Below are 809 nucleotides of genomic sequence, written 5' to 3'. Positions count from 1 at the left end.
TCGCGCGCCATTGGCTCGGCCCGCCCGCCAGGCTCCGCCCAGGCAGACCGCGGGGTGGGGGCGCTGTGGGACAGGGGGAGGCGGCGGTGGCTCCACGGGGCCTCTTCCCGGCTTGTGGGGGAGGGGACGCCGGGCGTCAGGGGAGTGAGTGGCTCCGTTCCCAGCTGCCCCTGCGCTGGATCCCTCCGGGCCTGTTTCCCAGCGCTGGAAGGGGACTGGAGGATTTTGGGGGACAGGGACTGGCTGTGGCTGTACAGCGCCCTGCACAATCCGGCCACTGGCTCAGCTTGGGCCCTGGGGTGCCTGTGTCATATTATAGTGACACACGAAGAGGCGGGAGATACCTCACAAGTGAAGAACCAGTATTGACAGGGCCAATTTGATCAGGGTGCATGTGGTCCACTCCCAATAATTGATAGGGAGGTGTCAATTCCAGGAGGGCGGAAGCTGCTTTTGCTGGCCACTCCCAGGCCCTATTCAAGCCCAAATTGATGGTGTTAAATTTGTCTTTTGTCTCCTCTCCATCTTTGAATGCCTGTGAAGTGGCTTTCCCCCCTTCCCCTTCCTCCTGGAATGCTTGTGGGATGAATGGGGTGCTTGAGTAGCTGGAAGATCAGACAAGATCCGAGGTAGACAAGGTGTCTGGGACTCTAATTAGGCAGCGATCACATTCCCAATGCAGGGACACTGCATGGACACTGCCTGAAGTGGAGTTGAACCAATCAGACGTGGCCACGTCATTTCTAGTCTCAGGTCACGATACTCTGATGAGGCAGCGATCACATACCCAATGCATGGACACTGTCTGA

Source organism: Chelonoidis abingdonii, chromosome 4 (assembly GCF_003597395.2).
Source record: "Chelonoidis abingdonii isolate Lonesome George chromosome 4, CheloAbing_2.0, whole genome shotgun sequence".
NCBI classification, from domain to species: Eukaryota; Metazoa; Chordata; order Testudines; family Testudinidae; genus Chelonoidis; species Chelonoidis abingdonii.
Note: the sequence above shows the minus strand (reverse complement) of the source record.